This window comes from Dromaius novaehollandiae, chromosome 20 (assembly GCF_036370855.1).
Source record: "Dromaius novaehollandiae isolate bDroNov1 chromosome 20, bDroNov1.hap1, whole genome shotgun sequence".
NCBI lineage: Eukaryota > Metazoa > Chordata > Aves > Casuariiformes > Dromaiidae > Dromaius > Dromaius novaehollandiae.
Genome location: NC_088117.1, coordinates 10,569,171 through 10,587,901, shown reverse-complemented (window position 1 = coordinate 10,587,901; position 18,731 = coordinate 10,569,171). Strand labels below are relative to the sequence as shown.

General features: G+C 50.3%; 1 long non-coding RNA gene across 2 annotated transcripts; it reads right to left on the bottom strand.

Annotated features, from left to right (window-relative positions):
* Nucleotides 1-1,304: 1,304 nt before the first annotated feature.
* LOC112979869 (uncharacterized) lies at nucleotides 1,305-18,421 on the bottom strand. Of its 2 annotated transcripts, XR_003258285.2 has the most exons (3): nucleotides 18,366-18,421; nucleotides 18,044-18,200; nucleotides 1,305-3,538 (listed from the first exon to the last, which is right to left on the bottom strand). It is a non-coding gene; the product is annotated as an uncharacterized LOC112979869 (long non-coding RNA). The 2 variants fall into 2 exon arrangements; XR_003258286.2 differs by lacking the exons at nucleotides 18,044-18,200; nucleotides 18,366-18,421 and adding an exon at nucleotides 3,812-5,347.
* Nucleotides 18,422-18,731: the final 310 nt, after the last annotated feature.

Sequence of the window (18,731 nt, the reverse complement as noted above, 5' to 3'; positions counted from 1 at the left end):
AACAATTTCCTACAGTTGTGGCTCAAGCCCATCTTACAAGAAACACATGGTCCCTGACAATATTTAGCTCTACTGTAACATGGTCCATTTGGAGGCTGGTGGCTGTGTGGAGAGCCGTAGTAAAACATTCTTTGCTGGTAACACACACCAAGAAAGAAAAACCCACCCTTAATAATAATAATTGCAGTTAACTCTGTAAAGGCTGGAGAAGAGGAGGGCAAGCGAGCTGCTTCTGGAGCAGGGATCTGCTTCAGCATCCCACGAGCTCAGCAAAACCCCTTTCTGCTGCCTCGAAACCCTTTTCCTGACAGGTTTGGACCCCTTGGCTTTGCCCCATTTGGGCCCAAAGGAGGGGAGCCAGGATCTTTTGGGGCTGGATTTTTTTCCTTCAGTGTGCTGTTTCCCTGCTCAAAAAACAGTCCTGGGGAGGATCGCAATGTTAAGCCAAAGAAAAAGACTTTTTTTTTTTTTTTTAATTCAGCTTTTCTGCTCATTAGCTCAGGAACTTACAGTTGGAGTTGTCACTAGGCTCCTCCTGCCAACACATTGCAGGGCTTCGCAGGAGTTACATCATTTGGCCCCGGAGGACGAGCTAAGTGAAAACACATTGGAGTTTGCTCGTATTGCTCAGGCTTTTTTTTTTTTTTTTTTTTTTGCTGGCTCCCTGGCTTCGCGGGCGTGCAGCGTGAGGTCAGGCGGGCCCGGCGCACGCAGACGCAGGGGCCCTGCTCCGGCAAGCCCTGCCGCCACGGCCCGGCCCCGAGCAGCCCTTCCCACCAGCACCGGGCTTTCCGGCTGCTTTGCTGCAGTGCTCCCAAATCCTGCTGCGAGGTATCGAGCTTCACTCGTCGTTTCTGCCCTGGTGTTGGGTGAAAGTGCGAAATCCCAGGTATTTAGCTCACGCTGGCATCCTGGCTAACCCCAAAGCATGGGAGTAATCCCATCTGCTTCCTTAAGTTTACCTTAAAGTTTCTCCTAGCCCTGGTGTCCTTCCCAGCGCAACCCGTGAGGCAAAGGTATGAAACACCCCAAAATGGGGGAGGAAAAAAAAGAGGAGATGGCCATAAAGAACTGTTCATTTCTCTAAATTTCCAACAAAAAAGTATTCTGCAAGATATCTGCAGGTGAGGGAAATGCAGAAAGATTTTTTTCATCTCCCCCTCCCCTTTCATAGCGCTGGCAAATTCAAGCAGTGGGGTTTTATTTACAGCTGACATCGGCACTTCTTCCATCTTACAGCCTCTGGGCAGCAAGTTACATGCTCCGCCGCATTCAGTGCATCTGCTTTGGGGAGCAGGTGAATTAACAAAATATCATTCACTAACAACCCGTCCTTCTAGACTAGGTGACTAAAATTAGTCATGGCCCAGTCCCAAGTGGCAAGAAAACATATGTCCTTTGGCTATACGGATGATGCCTGGAATCGGGGAAGAAAAGCTTGTGGTTGTGCAAGCCAGTCTGCTGCAATCAAAGAGCAACATGGGTTATGAGAGCAGAAGGCATTGCATTTCTCAGCTTGCAAGTTTGATTCACGTCCTTAAAAAAGCTGGGTAACCAGGTCTGCAAATGTCGTCCATCTGCACCCATTCGTTACCCAGCCGTGTAACCAGGGCGCTAACAGCCCCATCCGCAGCAGCAGCCTGCCAGCACCACGGGTCATCTTCTCCCCAGGCCGTGCTGCCTTCGTCCCCAGTACCTCCTTTCCAAGCCCTGTGCAGGGCTGGGAAAAAGAAATGCTTTTTGCAAGAGGTTTTGCAGCCCCTGAGCACTTGTGCCTTCGGTCACACCAGGTTTTCCTCCCACTTTGAATGTGCAACTCCTTCCTCGCCCAGTCCTGGCGTAGGCTGCCCCTGCACCGCCCCGAGAAACAGGGGAGCAAATGGCAAAGGAAATCCCAGCTAGCACGAGCAATGGAAGACTTGCAGGAAGCAAAGCAGTGCTGATGGCTTTCTCCGGTGGAGTCTGGTTATTTGTGTTAGCAGGGTTTACATCATCTGAGAGCTCCTCTGCTAAAGCCATTTCTCAGCTCTGCACAGTATTTGCATTTCTGGTCTGTCATACAAATCTTCTGCTATCTTAGTGCATGAGACACCCCGCACGCCCAGTCTTCACATAGAGAAAGTGTCCTTGGGATCTGCAGACCCAGCATTTCTGTACAATCCTGGACTCCTAGACCTCTAACTTACCCCTTGGTAAGTTATTTAAAATTTGAGTACCATAACTTGGATGCCTGAGATAAATCCTCACAAGCCTTTTCATTAAAATAATAAAGCTATGCCAAAGAATTGAAAATACTACCAACACCAGCCCAGTTCTGATATAACCCAGGACAAATAAGATGCTGCAGCAGTAAACACAATAATGATGTAGCTGAAACACTTCTGACTACAATGGGACTGTGCAGTGTTAATATTACTTGAAGTGTTTCCATTTGCTCCTCTATTAGTGTATTAACAAAATTACAAGCTTGGCTGGCACCCAGCCATCCCTACAGTACTTCTGTATCTTGCATGTTCCTTGCACTCTTCTAACCTCCCTCAAGCCCAAAGATAAAAGAAGCAATAAAGGAGAAGACAAGGGTCCTTGCTGACAGCTTGAAGAGGAACTTAATTGGCTGCAGAGAGGATCTGGAGACCCATGGCAGAGCACCCAGCGGACGGTGATGCTGGGCCACGCGGCTGCTGCCCACATACGTCTATCCAACCCCATACAACCTGGCCATCTCCAGCTGGGAAGACCCTGATGTGCCACAACCCCAGGGCTGGGACAGGGAAGATGATAAGCAGAAAGCGAGAGCTGATCTGCAACCTCCCAGCACGAGCCCAGATGTGTTTTTGCACTCATCTGTCTCCTCGCCTGACTCCACCTTGGCATTACCATGCCCCTCAGTCACGAATGACCCGCCGGCTCTGCCTGACTTGCTTCAAGAGCAGGAGGCTGATCTGTGTCTTGGAGCAATCCCAGCTCCTCCATCTCCTGGGTGCAGCTTGGAGCTGCTAAATAATAAATTATTATTTATAGCAACACAGCGAAGAAGCTGTCCCTTCCGAGGCCACTCCGCAGGACCTCTGTGCTTCCCTGATCCCAGGTCACTGCCGTGCTGCAGGAAACTCTTTGAAAGGGCACACACATGAGCAGATCTCACCAACATATGTGTCCTTCCAACGCAGAAAGGAGGCAGGGCAGCCCGTTGTTCTGGTGTGAGAGGGGGATGTAAGGCACAGATTTGAGAATGCGTCCAGGGTCACAGGATGCTGCAGCACAGCAGAGATCTAAATTCCCGTCCCCTAGCTACATCACAACCACTGGTCCAGCCTCTCTCCCTGCATCTGGTTCACAATTCAACATCAACACCAGATTGTTCTCTGGGCTGGGAGTCACTGAAGATTTAGTTTTGTGGTCTTGGTTCATTTATTCTGCACAGTCATGAGGAAGCAATTTCTCCCGAGTAGGCAGCCCCCTCCCACCATACGAGGGTCTCTCTCCTGAAGGTTGTGGTCTGGGGTGACTGCAATGGACATCCAGCTTCGACAAGTCCCTGTGGGAGGAGAAAGAGGTTCAGAGAGAAGGTGCAGCAGTACTGGCACATGGCAGCAGGTTTGAAATCACAGGTAATTCTTATTATGGAGAATGCCACCACCCAGCCTTAATCCTCCTCCCAGCAACCTGTCTACCGTTGAACGCAGTGTGAAGAGATGATCTTGTGATTAAAGAATGTCGGGGGATATTTTCTCAATCTGATATGATCACACTATAAAATCAGGATGCTGATTACTCCCACGTGTCTGATCAGACAGCCAAACCTGCTCACCTAACTGGAGGTAACCTTCTGCAGCAAAGTGATGTCAGCAGCTGCAGATAAAGGACATCCCTCTTTCCCTGCAGTTCATGCTATGGAAGTATCCCTCCACCCTGAGTGAGATCAGCATCACCACGAGGCAGACAGTTTTGGTGTGATGGTGGTACGAAAGGCAGCTGGCGTCTGAGTCTGGGTTTGCCTTGGTCTCTCTATGTGGTCTCCCTCAAGTTTCTGTGCTCCAGGCTCAATTTATCTTCAAAGAGAAAGAACCACCAGGGTGGTGAAAATAGTATTTGCACTGTGTATAGTGTCAAGATTGGCCAAAGCCATAACCTGTAAAACTGTTTTTTCCACAAACAGGGCACTAGCTATCTTCCCTTGCGAGCTTTTGCATGAACCTGCGGGCTGACCATGAATAAGTCATTTCCATGGTTGACAAAGATGGTCTGGAGGGTTTGGTCACAGAGGAGAGTGGCAGCACACGGGAGGTAGAAGAGCTTTCCTGAAGAATTCAGCAAACGATAGCCCTGCTTTGGTTCTGCCAGGGGCGTGCTGCCATCTCTTTTCTTCCAAAAGGGATGTTTGAGGACTTGAAGTATTTGTAATGTTTATGTCCCTCCTGTTCAGCCCAGCAAGAAAAATAATATTTAGGTATGTTTTCTGCAAAAATCTCTCCATCCCTATGGATACCTGAGAGGTTTCGGAAGATGGGCAGGGTAAGGATTGCTCCCACGCTCTCTCCCTATAGAAGATTTCATGTGTGACTGCACATCCCTTCTGCTTTCTCCATCCGTGTCCAGGGCTGCCACATCCCAGGGCTGGAAATGACTACCCTGTCTGGGAATGACTCAGGGCCTTGGCTGATGCTGCAGGAGGGCATTGCTGACCATCTCCTCCCCCAGTGGGAATTCATCCCGTTAAGATCAGCTGCTCAGCACCCGCCAGGCCAGCCAGCCCCCTATACCAGACACCAGTATCCTCCAAGGCACAAGGGGCAGCTCTGTCCACTGAGCACGGCCCCGTGAGACTTGAGGAGTGCCTGGTTAGTAGAACTTGACATTCCCAGACACATTTGTTTAATGTCTGGCTGTGGCAGCTTATCTGCATTGAGTCAACTGCGTGGGTGAAACCTCCTCCTTTCGTCTTGTGCCCTGAACATCTCCTCGGAGCCATTTGCACATAGAAGAGGGGTAGAGTCAGCCAGCCACAGCTCAGGACGTACCTTATCAGGAAGGCTCCTGGAGCAGGACTCTCAAAAGCAAGTAATCCTCCCACAAGAGGAAAAAGCCCCCATCCCACAAGCTCCCATTTGAATCCCCAACTCAACTACCAACAGGGGGACAGGACCTGGAAAAGGCTCACCCATCTTCCAGCATGCTGAGGACAGGTCCTCCCCCTGCAGAGCCCAGAGAAAAGCAGAAAGGAAGTATTTTCCTCCTTGCTGCTGCTATTAATAGCTTCACTGCCAATTTGCAGCTGGGATCAGAGGCACAGGGGGATGGAGCGGCTTGAGGGGGTCATGCAGGACAGCTGTGGCACAGCCGGGATGGACGGGACCTGGCCCTGAATTTCAACCTCTTCCCTCCCTCCCTCCCTCCTCCTGTGCATGGCATGCATGCAAGCTGATTTGGCCAAAGCCCACCACCAGGGCAGGCCGGACTCCATATCTCCTCCTCCTCTGCCCTTCTCACATGACACCTGGCATTCCCAGCCCTGCTCCTCCGGAGAACGCCTGGGGCTGGAGTTTTGCCACAAGGAGAGGTGGGCCCCATGGCAGCAGGGCCACTTCTCACCCCACAGCCCCCAAACTCTGCCCTGGTCCTTCAGCCCCTTCCAGAGCATCGAGCATCACTGCTGTCCTCCCCTGTCCTGCCCCTGGCTCTTGCCTGTGTCCCTTGCTGTCAGGGCAGCCAGGATGCCCAGGCCTTGCAGTGTGCCGGAGAGCTCTGGAAAATGCAAGCATTAGCACCATCTAGTGATGCCAGCTCTGATCCTCAAGGCAGAGGGCTCCCAAGGTAGGCCCAGTGCCAGTTCACCCCCAAAATGTGGGGCTGATGGGGCTGGCGGTGGCCCCAGTGCCTTGGGTGCTGATGTGTGGCTTTGGTGCCACACGTGGCAGTCCCGCTCCGGGAAGGGGGTAAGGAGAGAGCGTCAGAAACAGGGAAAACAGGTAATCTCATCCCAGTGGGTTGATCCGGGGTGATAGGATGGGTCGTTGCCCCAACCATCCTCCCTAATGCGAGCACCGTGCTGCACTCCCCATCACGGGCAGCCTCCGCCGTGCCTCCTCTTCGGCATCAGCCTCCGGCGCGGCCCTGCCGGGAGCGCGCCACGGCGTTCCCGCAGTCCCTGGGAGCCGCACGCAGCAGCTCCTTGGCCAAGTGCAAGGGTGTTTAGCTCAGCTGGAAGCTGCTTGGGCTTTGGGAAATATATAACTCCCTGCTCTGGAGGCACAGAGGATGCAGACGCTAGCAGGATCACGCCCGGGCTCACGGGACACGGTGGCACAGGCAGCCTCATTGGCACGGGCAGCATCCGTTGTCTCTTGCTAGGAAGTATCTCGGGATAGCAGGTACTTTTCTTAAAGTCCCAGTTCTAAGAACCATGTGAATATATGAGATTCTTGGCTCTCATTTAAAAAAACTTATTTGGAAACGCTAGGAAAATATGAGCTAAGTGAGTGGCAGGGCTTCAGACTCTTACGAAGCCAAGTGAAAGATGTGTTACAGATACTTAATTCTAGAGATGGGTAGTAAAAGGAGGATTCAGCTTCATGAAAATTTTCAAGGTATCTAGGGAAAATGTGGCCTGTTCCACACTGAAAGCAAAACATTTAAAAGCCAGGGGAATTGTCCAGAAAATCAGCCCTGCCAGTGACAGACATCTCTGCGACTGCTACATCTGCAGGCCAGTTTTGTAAAACTGCACTTTGAACAAAGAAGGGCTGGTGACAGCCTCCTCTGCTTCACTGCATTGTTCGGGGGGGAGGGGGGGGGCTGTGTGTTTGATTTGATGTAAAGTCACGGCCTTTAAGATAAACATCATGATTTCTCATATGAGACCGGGAGCAGAAATAATTTGTTTTGCTCACAAAGCCTCATGCTGGCAGCTTCCAAGCTACTAGCACAACATACGCATCATATTCCACGCTTTGCCCAATTCCAGTGGAAAATATCCCAAGCACCCGGTCCCAGAACAGCCGATACCCAAAACCATGTGGCACTACGTGGGGACAGGCAGGCAGTTTAAGCAGTAACAGCAGGGATCATGGCAGTTATTATAACAAATGCGAGTATTTGTGGAGGGATTTTCAACTCCCTTTTCAGGCTTTAGGTTGATCTGTAGTTATTAAAGACGGGGATGAGACCTAATGTGGGCGGGTTATCCCAGCCCTGCTGCTGTGAGTCTTATCGCGGGGCGTCTCGGGGGCCAGGGCAGCCCAGCGCTTGGAGGGCATCGGCACCGCTTGCCGCCGTGCCCGGCGGGCTTGGGCAGCAGCTGCCTGGAGGAAAACCGAGCGGATGAGGGAGAAAGCTCCCGCGGAGCACCGGCCACTGCCTGCTCCTCCACAACTGCATCCGAGCTGTGGCTCCCGCCAGCTCGACTCCGCCTCTCCCTTTTTTAAGGAATATGCAGCACGTTCCCAGGCTGGGCTGAGGACCAGGTTCCCCTGTGTGCAGGGGCCTGCTGGCCCTTTCCTAGGTGAACTAAACCAGCACAAATGTCCTCCCTAAACAACAACGGAGAGAAGACAGCTGGACTGGGATCCGCGGCTCTTCTGCAGGCTCCCTCTCCAATGAGTCATAAAAGTCCTTTGGCAGCTGCCTCTGTGTATCTAATTGGGATCAGGTTAGGGGCAATGCGGATAGCTGAGGATGGAAAATATGTGTCGAATTTACTCCTCTGTCCCACTGCTGATCTGGAGGCTTGGGAACGCTCCTGCTGGAGCCCCGTGCAACGAGCCAGCTCCTCTCTCCGCAGCCGGAGCCGTTCAGGGTTCAGGGGCTTGTTCTCCTCTCCCGTTTCCTGTCGGACGTTGTCCTTCGGTCCTCTCCCACATGCTCCTCTGTATTCCTCCTCTCAACCCGAAGCGCTCCCTTGCCACGTCAGCTGGGCAAGGACTCGGCCGCAGCGCTGGGGGAAGGGGAGAGCAGCGAGAGGCAGCTTCGGATGCCCCAGGCGCTCAGCATGACTCATATTATCCAGGCCACAAAAGAGACACGAGGACTGAGCCTTTTCCGTCTCCTTTTTGTCTCAGAACAGCAGCGAATGGCAAACACTCCCGTCCCCTCGTGGCAGGCAGGCAGGAAGCAATAGCATCCTGCTTCACCCCGCACTCACAGGGCTCCGGTTAGAAGAAAGAAGAGACCTAGCAAAGCTCCCGCTTGTGCAACACGTGGTAGCTCTCCCAGCAGAGAGAGGCCTGATGCAAACCTGTCTCTGCATGTTGGATGTTAACCGATGTGTCCTTCTGCTTGCTCACTTGGTGTTATTCTCCCGGTGGGAATTGGATGTGCACAGCTCCAGTGCAGCCAGAGCTGAGGCAATGGAAAGCAAACCCAGCAAAAAATGCTCTGTCTTCTCTGGGCTGCTTTGCCCTGAGCCAAGCCAAGCAGCAAAAGACCGTCCCTTTTTGCATGCACCTCGCTCGAGCTCAAGCAGAGCAGCTGGGAGAAGTGACGCGGCGGGGGACACCGCTGGACGTGGGCTCCCCTCCGCTCCCCCCGCGCCCGGCTCGGCCAGCGGCAGGGAGCAGGGCTGTCTGCTGCGGCTCCCCGAAGCGTGCCAGCCAGCAGCGGCCGCTGGGCACCTGGGGATGCAGCCGTCTTTCGGTCGTGGAGAAGAGCTGAAGAATCTCGGTTCTGTTTTCTGCAGTGAGCCCAACGCCCGCTGCAAAGGCAACGTGGCACAGGGCCCTGGAGGTAATCGCTTTAATGGGCTGCACGTACTGAACAGAGCCTGGATGCAAGCAGAGAAGTTCCACCAGAAAGCCCCCAGGAGGTTGCAGATTCCCTCCTGCAACCTCTACCCTTCTCCTCGTCACCAGCATCTGAGCTGTCATCGCCACTAGCCATCAAACGAGGCTGCTCATATGCTAGCCTCCAGCTCCCTGCCATCCCTCTTTCCAAAGTGATTCGATATAGAATAAATCCAGAAAGCAGGACTACAGCACCTAGCCCAACTCATCAAATCAGCACCATCACCATCAGAGGGAGAGATGCTCTCCAGGCCTGGGGCCAAAGAAAAGAGCCAGCTGCTCCTCTTTTTACAGCCATTTCTCTGCTTTCACTGGACATTTAAAAAGGAAAAAGTGCAAAAGAAAAATGAGCAGAGAATATTGGGAATACGCTTACGGTCTCACAGGCCATGACACCTCCTGTGCCAAAATCCCTCATTTCTTGTTCTCCTCTCCTGTTTCCTTCTGCTCATTTCTTCCCCTGACATCCACTGCTTGGCCGGACATTTCCAGGGGCTCCTTAAGGCATGAGCTAGTCGTGCGTTCTTCCTCTTCCCTACCAGGTGCTGGAGAGGGGCCAGGGCTATTAAGGCTCATCCCAGCAGAAGGACACATGTGGCAAAAAAAGAACTTTGTCCTCTCAGTTCATGCTTTTCTTAACAGATAAGCTTGGAATTTTGCATAAAACCTGAATACTAAAAATGTTATGCTTTAAAGTTAAAATCTTTGCTTCCTAGGTGTTTGGAAACTTTATAAAGGAAAACGCCTTAAATTGAAAATATCTTCACAAAAATTCTAAAGTTATATTTTGACAGAAGACTTTGTGTTTCTGTTGAAATTCCTCATGGAGGACAAAAACCAGTGAAGAACTAGCTCAGCAGTGATGCTGGTCCTGGAGACTGCAGCACTCACAGCCACCACATAATCCTGGGGCTTGAGCAGACGTTTGGTTTTAGTTTGGAGGGAGAGAATATCTACTTACAATAGCAAGGACTGAAAAAAAATGCATGAATAAGTACAGTCCACCCATTTTAGGATGCTAACGCCTAGCGGACGGAAACTCTTCAGAGGGAACGGGAGGTCACTGCTAGGGTAGGATATCAGGCAATGCGGACTGTTGGTTTGATCTCCAATCTGCTCAGCAATTGTACTGTTCCTAAATTCCTAATATGGTGCAAATAGTTTTAGGTTAAGATCCAAATGGGAAATGATAGGCTCTGTATCCTGGTAATCCATGGGTTAAGGAGCACCGGGCACCATTTCATCCCACTGGGACAGCAGTGTCAAAGCAGAGAGTGCCTCACAACGCCATTCACTCCACTGCTCCTTGCGATTTAGCCAGAAATCATGGAAGTCAATAAATCTTTGAAGTTATTTTGGGCTGGAACCCAATGACGTGTAATCAGAAGCAGATGCTGATGGAGGTCCTTCCTGGAAGGCGGTGTGGGGAGAGGCATATGAGCTTTAAAATATAGAGAGTTTTTATTATTATTACATGTTAATGGTCATGCTTTAAAAAATATTTTAAACATGTACTTGGATGTGTCTTTGGGTGCCTTGCACCACTGACAGGCAACAACTATACGTTTCAGAGCAGTTTGAAACCAGATGAGAATTGGGCTTTGATGAAAACCTCCAAATCACTTGATTTATTTAGAAGAAATAGTCCCACAAAATCCGCTGCCCTTTGGATGCACGTTGTGGATGGACTGTTCTGGGACAGGCTGTGGGGTTCTCCATCCCTTGGTGCCCTCAGGCTGTCTTGCCTCAAGAGAAAATACTGTTTGCACAGTGCAAATAGCTTTGAGTGATAGACCCAAGCACCGTGCATTTCTGGATAGTTTCCAGATCTGCAAAGCTGACTTAAATATTTCTTAAAAAACCCACTCTTTTCAGCTGGGGAACAGCCTGCCAAGGCCAGGAGCTGGGATGCTGCATTACAAGGGAACTCTGCCGTCCTCATCCTGCCCCGTGCGCCTGCTGCTCTGCAGCCCACGCAGCCGCTCATGGGACTTTCAGAAACGCCTCTCCAGCCAGCCCACCTTCTCCCAACGCCGCTGGGGACGGTGCTGGGTGCTCCCCTCGCATGCACAAAGATGAGCGTCACCTTGCATTTGCAGCTGATAAAACTGGGGGGGTGGGCAGGGGTCCACTCTATCTTTCCTATCACTCACCAAAAGGTGAGAAAACTCAGCCACCTCTGTGCAGCCAAATATTTTGCTTTAATGAGCCACAAGAGGGCATTATCTTTATATTTTTTCCCCACCCAGAGAAATCCAAAATGAATTCCAGATATTCCATTTTCCTCTGCCCCAGTACAACAGTGGGAATAGCATCTTGTGGGTCCTAAAGTGGCAAGGTGGGCCAGCGAATACTGGTAAGCCAGACTTCGTCTGTCTTTGCTTGGCTTTTTAGCCTGCTTCATGGAATAAATGGAAGGGAGAGAGTGTTCCCATTACATGGGGGGCAAAAAAAAAAAAAAAAAAAAAAAATTGTAGAGACAAAAAACAGTACCTGCAGAAGCTGAATTAGAAATAAAACCAATTTGAAAAAAAAAAAAAGTATTAGTTTTTTTGGGTAACTAAGTAGGTTCACCCTGCCTGCTGACATGCAAGGCTCTTCCTTTTAAATCTGATCTAGGAGGAGACAGTTCCTACCCTGGCAGCCTCTGTGCTCATGCATAACTTTATGTCACTCCAAGAAGTCCCACTGTCCTTAGTTAAGTCCACTCTAACGTAATTAGAGTTGCTGGATTAGGGCCCTATGTAGTAAGCACCCTACAAATGTGCAGAGAGGTTTTTCATCTGTGAAGTGCCTTTAAGCCTAGTCCCTTAATGAAAAGATCATGCAAACGATATTAATGTCATCAGGCTGAAGCAGAAAGCAAATGAGCAGCAGAGTGCCCCTTTGTCTTCAAATTAGCTTAATTTTATTCAGCAATAGCGCTGTTGAAACTGAAATAGGTAATGAAATCAAAACAGACCAAAGCATATAAAAATGAGCCTTTTAGACTGGCATTTAGAAGAGGAAGGTGCTATTAAAAGCCTTACAGCTGCTACGTCCATCCAAAAATGGAAAATAGCATTTGGTCTGCAAGAGCTTTACAGCAGAGCCTAAAAAAAGTAAGAAGTCATAGCAACTTTATTAAGATTTATTTTTTTGTTTCGCACTCTCCTGGGCTGCCTGACACATTTGGAAGCAGTTCCAAAGCGACAGACCGGCCAGAAGGAAACTTTCCGGGACACGAGGCCAGGTAAACCAAGACAGAGTCAACAGACTTCATTTTCCCAGTGCAGAGAAACATACAGCAGCTCCCAAGGCACCCGGCAAGGAGACAGCACGGGACCACCGATGCAACGGAATATCCCCATTTTCCCTGTCTGGTGGCAGGGCAGATGCTAGCAACGTGATGCTGGATCGAGGTCAGAGCAGCCAATCCTCCGCTGCTTTCTGCTCCCTTGGATGCTCTGCAGGGACCACAGCAGACATGCACCTGGCTGCAATGCTGGAGCTTGCAGGTCTCCCTCTCCCAGAAATAAGGAGACCTTTTAGCGACATCAGTCCACCAGCGCATGCTGTCATTTCACATCCTGAGGATGTCTGTGGGAGCCCCAAGGACCAGCAAATTCTGCCACCAGCCTCACGGGTTATTGGTGAGCACGGTGTGCTCCAGCCTTGCACAGGGAGAAGTGCAAAGCAGATCTAAACTGATACCTGGGCTTGTGCTGGTCAACTCGGGCTGTTTGAATTGCTGGCAGACACAGCCCTCAACCTGAGCCCCGGATGCAAGCTCCCCTCCATTCTGAGTTAGGAAACTCTGGAACTGAGCTTTGTGGGCTATGTCATTCATGGCGTCCCCACCCCCCCCAGACAAGACAATACAACAGAGCTGCTCAAAAAACATTCCCAAAGCAGCTTTGAGTTCAGGAAATGCATTTTTTGTTGAAATCAGGGTTTGGGGAAAATACATCCACTCTATACTGGAGGTTTCATCTCAGAAGTAATGACACTCACACATATAGGAACAAATGGTGAAGGAATAAAATGGTGAAGCTTTGGCACTTCATACCCTGCAAATATCCCGTTCCTTACACCCCTGGCCAGCTCAGTTTCCCAGCATCACATCCATCCTTCCCACTGTCCCATACCCACCATGTGGTGCCCAGCATGTCTCAACCAACCATGGGCATCTCAGACTGGCAATATTGCAGCCACCATGGGGAAGGTGCTCAGTGGACCAGGGCTTTCCTTGGGCAGGGAAAGGCACCTCCTCCACCACTGAGTCATCCCAGGGCTTCCAGGCCAGACAGCGTGGCAGGGAGCTGCCTTCACGTGCTTCACAAATAACCACCCCTGGCAACCCTGCCTGGCATGGGAACAAGTCCCTTGACCTGTGAGTGAGTTTCATGGCCTGTGCTGAGGGTGCTTTCTAGGAAAGAGCTCTACAACAGGTCAAAACCTTTTTAGAAAAGCACTGTGCTAAGATGACAAAAACAACCTCTCCCTCCTGGGAACTGGAGCCCCTGATGGCAGGTTATTAATAGAGCCCTTCAGCAACACTTTGGCAAGGATGTCATCCCAAAATGCATTTTCACTGAAAACAAAGCATCTGGCTGGAGAGCATTTATTTCACTAAGTCAGGGTAGGAAAGCCGGCTCTGCTCCAGGCTGGTAACTCTGCACAGCCCCCTGCCTACACTGCTGCAGCAGCAATGCTCACCCGGGTGCTGCAGGTTCATTTAGCTGGAAAGGAGCAAAGTTGCATAGGAAGAAGGGCTGTACCACCAGGTCATTGGGAGCAGTGTGGACCAGGAGGAGATGGACACACATGAGTCTCGGAGGCTGGTCCAGATGTGTGCTCAGGTCTCAGGGATAACTGCACAGCCACATCAGCCCTAAGTGTTTTAGCTGTGTCTACCTGCCCCAAAGCCTCTCCCCATCCCTCTCGCACACAGCTCTGTGGTATAAGCTCTGGAATTGTAACTGCTCGTGAGCAACAGGATCAGCATTTCAAGCCTGCATTGCATGTAGTGCCTTGGCCATGATTTGGTCACACTGAGTCACCCTGAGTGGGACAGATTTGCTTTTCCAGGCTAAGACAAGTGTCCAGTTTTTGCAGGGGCCTCATAAATCCTTCTTAGTCCCTTTCCAAGCTTCCTCTCTCAGCAATGCCCAGCTGTAAGCACAGCCAGAGGGTGGGTTTTGCCAGACCAGCAGCAATAGGGGAAGATTTGTGACCGAGATGAGCACACCACACTCCCAAGAGTGTGCACACAGGAACTGAAGAGCCCACCCCAGCACTCACAGCACTGCTCCCACCACATCACATGGTCTTCAGCAGTTTTGTTTTTAAGCAAGGCATCCAGCTTAAAGAGAGAGACAGGCTGCACTACTGACTGCTCATACAAGAAAATTTTGTGGAGAGGGCTTTAACCTGAGCCATTTGGGTAGACTCCTGCCTGTAACTAGAGCAGCTCCCAGAGCCCCAGGCTCCCCAGAGGCAGGTCTGCATTGTGCCACAGGGACAGAGCCTGCCTTGTCCCCAGGGCTGCCAGATGCCATGTGTCACATCTACAAATGTCATCCTTTTCCTGGCCTGGGACCCTCCAGGCACCCTAGGGGCAGAGTGGCACTGCTGTCCTGCTGCCTCATTCCCAGAGTGGGCTATTCAGACACTGCACTAGAACTGTGCTGCAGTCTCACCTTTCCAAATCCAGCCCTATGCGACACAAAAAAAAAATGAGGAACAGTTCCTGCAATCTTCCTTTCCTACTCATCCCCCAGCATTTCCTCCTCCTCCTCCTCCCCCCAGCTCTTTCCATCACAAGCTGGCAACAACCACTTCCACTAGGAACTGGCCCCACTGTGAAACCCATTCCTGCTTTAGCTTTCTTGTGCAACCATTGTGGCATTTGTCCCTGTGACTGAACTGGATTTAAAGAAATATGGTAAAACATGACAGCACAACCAAGAGAAATACAATCACAGCTTCCCACAGCTCTTTATATTTCCCTCACTTCCTTATGGAAAAGTCCATGAGCAACACAGGTGGTTGGGCAAGCTGGGTCTAGACCCTGATTTCTCCTTGCAAGGCAAGAGCCATGATTTTAAAGGCCACCACCAGGAGAAAACAATCCTTCAAGACCATTATCCAGGACAATGTATGGCAGAAACTTCTGCATTTCCACTGCAACCCAGACGAGACTAGCAATAGATAGCTAATGAGCACATCTTTCAGCCTCCCCTGTCCATATGCACAAGATCCTGGGTCTTGCCTCAGCCTCACAAGGCGTTTCACCAGTTCCAGGCACATTTTCTTTTATCCAGGGAGAAAAATTTTTTGATCTTTCCATTGTGGTCCCTTAGCAGGAGCAGGACCACCTATGCCAGGCTCCCGAGACCATCACAAGTGGAGGTTGTTTCTCCCAAGTGTCAAGACCGGTATCATCTTCAGGAGAGGCCTCAGTGGAGGAGCTCAGCCTCACCTGGCTTTTAGAGGGACTTGTCTTGCACTTGCTCTCTGAAAGCATTGGCTGATCTTTACCTTGCCCAGAACAATGTGGCAAGGGGGAAGGGGGAGGAATTTACTGATGGCGATGTCACATATTAAATGAGAAATGAAAGAAAAAATTGCTTCAAGGTAACAACAGAACCAGCATGTTCCACAGGCAGCTCCCAAGGGAATGGAGCTGGTCTCAGCTAATACATTTTTCGAAAAGGGCTTGGTCCAGATGTCATTGCCCTCTGTCAGATCCAGACTGCACTTTCTGATTGTCTGTGCTCTAATTCTCTGCCCAGCTGTCCCAGGAGACCCCAGCCTCCTGCGCTTCTGTGTTTTCTTTTTCTAATACTACACACCAAATTTGATTAAAATGCCACTGATCTCTGCCAGCTCATGACACAGAAGCAAAAGAGGAGAGAAAGGAAAACAAGCCAACCAGCCTTGTTTCTCCTGCCTTTCCAGACTTTGCAAGGGCCGTATGAGGTCTTGTCTAGGATGCTGCCGTGAGCTTTCCCGTGCCAGGCTGAGCCTGTGCCAGGGAGCAGCAGATACACTTCATCCCTGACATCTCACTTCAGCTGCAAGTTTTTGCTGCAGCAGCCATGCTTGGCTCTAATGCAATGCTGACAAGCTGCCTGGTGGTTTCCTTCCGTTTATTTCTCCTCCTCAGCCTCAACAGCAGATACGTGGCACCCTGGCAGTGTTGGTGGGACAGAGCTGGTGGAGCCAAGCAGTCCAGCACCGGTCTGGATCACCAAGTGCTTTTCAGTTTCAATTTGCAAGGAAAAATAAGCCACAAAGCAGGAAACAGAGGAGACAAGGCATATGCCCAGCCTCCTCCACAAGATGCTCTACAAAGCCAGACTTTTTGCCAGCATTATGCAGAAGAGATTCCCACTTCTAGAGCAAAAGGAAAAGAAAAAGGTACAGTTGGAAGGCTCTCCGTCTGTCCCACTGACCCCATAAAATGAGAGGATGGAAATATTGGCAAATTTGTCCTTAAACTAATTAAAGACTGACAAATGAGGCAGCATGGACAGAGGCCCATGAGAGCTATGAGTGATTTCCCCTGCATTTGCACTCTGCGATTTAGTGTTCATGAAAAAGGTCTTCCACCCCTTGTTTCTGCCTCAAAGCAGTTCTTCCAGACTTCTGGGGAAGCTACCAGTGGAAAATATGTGCAGAAGACGTGCCAATGCCCTGAGACATCAAATTCATCACTACTGGGTAACCGCTACGTAACAGATAGTCCTTAAAAATAATTTGCTCAGTTCTGTAGTGCCTGGGAAGGTGCACATGAGATCAGCATCTCTGCCACTAGCTGAACTTTGAGTTATCCCTACAGGACCATCTTGCATAAGAGTATACAGAGAAAAGGGCATTCCCATGCCACATCTTCCCTAAATAACCAAGCTGAACTGCAAGCAGCTGGGCATCATCTAGAGCCTGCTAGAACTGCTCTAACTTCAACTAAACTGAGCAAACCTGCCTCTCTGGGCCTGCAGGTTGAGAGAAAGGTGGAACATGCAGCTCTTGAGCCACAAGTAGTCCAGCAGCCAGGGCCTCTCGCACATGCCTGAGCACGTCTGCAGGTGTCCAGGAGAGGAATGGCACTGGATCCTCTGCACAACAAGCCCTGAAGCCACGGGGGAGGGATGGAAACTGTTTCTCCTCCTTGGGGGATTTGATGTACTTCCAAACGAATTGAAGGCTGCCAGGTTCTCTGGCTCAAGGGGAAACAACAACCACCTCAACAGCCCTGCAGCTATCCCACCCAGTGCAAGGGCATCTCCAGAGCCTGCCACGTTCTCCAGAGTTGCCTTTGCCTCTTTGGTATGATACATTTTGAAAGCCAGATAATAAGGCCATTAATTCTTTGGCTCATGCTGTGAAATATTTAATGGAACATGACATGAAAACAATGTTTCTTTCCCGGAGTAATTATGGTTTGACTTTAAGTCTTTACCTACAGCAATAGCTATAAGGAGAATAGTCCCATTAAAGGCAGGTGGGGACTCTAAATCCTCAGAAATGAGGACCATTTTTTAAACCTGAAAGACATCATAAATGACCATAGCTGGGCCAGTTAATTCATAGCTAATTTCAGAACATTTAATGTTGCTTCTTTTCATCACTGAATCAGACACTCTGAGACTGTTTCTGTTTTCCCACACTGCACCTCTCCAAAGGACTGATGCTAGCCCAGTCCACAGAGGCTTAACCAGCAATAGTCAGACTATTTCTCATTACAGGAACATTTGAGAGCTGCAATATTTCCCCCTTCCTCCCTGGGAAGCCAAAGACCTTGCAGACTTTGTCAGCAAGAGCAGCCACTTCCAGATCCCCTGAAGTGTTGCAAAAAGTGGTTCCTCCCCTGCAGACAGGAGACCATGGTGTGAGCCCCTGACCTGCTGCTCTCCTGCAACCCTAACTCCACACTCCTCCTCTACAACCCTCCCTCTTTCTCTAGGGTTTATCCCAGAAATCCCATCTGGGACCTGAAAATCCCCTTCCAGATAAAAGGGTTATCAACACTGCTTTGCTGCCATGAAAAGTTCCCCTTTCCAAGGATCAACATTTTCCAACAGCAGAGAAAGTGTTTCAGAAAAAAAACATTCCCTGCCAGGTCATAGTTCCTGTCCCTTTTCTAGGCCGTGGCAAAGGGATGCATTCCTCTTCAAGGAAGGCGTTAAAGCATACGAGGAGCCGAGCACAGCTCCACGGCCAGGCTTTGTTTAATTACACTATGCCAACAAAACGGAACAAGGTTTACAGAAGTCACTCACAGTGCCGGAGAGTTTGGACTTGTACTCATCAGATTAAGTTCTCAGCACACCACATCTGCTGTGCAGTCCTCCGTTTCTTCCAGTTCAGAGGGCAGACCTGAACACTTTATTCCTCTGTTTGACAGTACAGTTGCTGACGTGCCTGCCGAGGCAGGCGCTGGGTGAGGATAAAAGGGACCAAGAAGGCAAAGGTGAGGAAGGGGATGCAGGGAAAGAGCCCCCAGCACCCTCAACATGAGCAGCACGAGCCTGGAAACCCAGCCCCACACGACACAAGGCAGCTACAAGGCAGGGACTTGCAAACAGCAAATGTTGACTTTACCATGAAGAATCACACAGATTAAACAGGGCACAGAGTAACTGTCACCAGGATCAGTCCCTCTAGACAAAAAAAAAAACACTTTATTCTTGCAACACAACACCTGGAACCAATTCCCCCAGGACCAACAGTTCCCAGCTCCTCCGATATATCGCTTCCCCACAATTGCAGCCCCTGCCAACTGCCTGCTGGAAAATCCTCATCAAAAGTAATTAGTTATTGTGGGTTTGCTGTATAGGGTTATGAGAGCTGCTGCCTCTGGTTTATTATTGTAGGGTTGCTCCCGATTGCTAGGCTACACAATGCTGTTGCTGTTGGCGCTCAGGAAAACTGGCTGAGCAGGAGCCAACATGTGCTCCGGCCGGGTGA